Genomic DNA, 863 nt, shown 5'->3' with positions numbered 1-863 from the left:
AGACATGCTTTAAGAATTCGTGCTTCTTCCATTTCCACACCACATCGCTAGCAGCATGGACCCCATCTTCACATGAAGAGCATCAAACCTGTAACTAGGATGCAGCGCTACCTGTGCAACTATTTAGCATAACATTTCCCAGAGTTCTCTGCTCGCCGGTATGGAATATTTGGGGCAGAGAGTGGACGGAACCTGATAAAACAATCCTAACAAAGTGTATTATTTTGCCTGTTAGAAGCCAGTGGAGGTGTAGTAATTCTTGGACAACTAAACGTTTCCTTGGTCTTTGTATCATGAGGTGGTACCCCGAGACGCACCTTTATTCGCCTTTTTATTGTTAACTTTGCGCAGTGGCAGTATCGTAGCCAATGAGGTCTAACCGAGGCGCGATTATTGCTTATTGAAAACTTTACCCAATACCCCGCCATGACGATTTGAAATATAGTCGATATTGGCAATTTTTGACAGTCTCCAAGGAGACTGAGGCCCATATTTATACTTTTTGACGCTAAACTGTGCTAACGCAGTTTAGCGTCAAAAAATTTTGCGCCGTCTAACGCCATTCTGAAGCGCCATGCGGGCGCCGTATTTATGGAATGGCGTTAGACGGCGCAATCAGACCGGCGCTGCCTGGTGTGCGTGGAAAAAAACCACGTAGACCAGGCAGCGCCGGCGTTGGGAAAAAATGACGTTAGGGCGTCTTAAAATGGCGCAAGTCAGGTTGACGCTAAAAAATCGTCTTAACCCAATTTGCGCCATTTTTTCGACGCCCAGACGCCATTTCATGACTCCTGTCTTAGTAAAGACAGGAGTCATGCCCCCTTGCCCAAGGGCCATGCCCAGGGGACTTGTGTCCCCTGGGC

The 863-nt window shown here is 47.5% G+C and overlaps 1 non-coding gene across 1 annotated transcript; it reads left to right on the top strand.

The window, feature by feature from the left end:
* The first annotated feature begins 339 nt into the window (after positions 1 to 339).
* On the top strand, positions 340 to 480 carry LOC138266698 (U4 spliceosomal RNA). The gene has a single exon (XR_011199631.1). It is a non-coding gene; the product is annotated as a U4 spliceosomal RNA (small nuclear RNA).
* The last annotated feature ends 383 nt before the right edge of the window (positions 481 to 863 follow it).

This window comes from Pleurodeles waltl, chromosome 11, assembly GCF_031143425.1.
Source record: "Pleurodeles waltl isolate 20211129_DDA chromosome 11, aPleWal1.hap1.20221129, whole genome shotgun sequence".
In the NCBI taxonomy this organism is placed as follows: Eukaryota; Metazoa; Chordata; class Amphibia; order Caudata; family Salamandridae; genus Pleurodeles; species Pleurodeles waltl.
The sequence above is the reverse complement of the archived record's forward strand: the minus strand, read 5'-3'. Positions and strand labels throughout refer to the sequence as shown.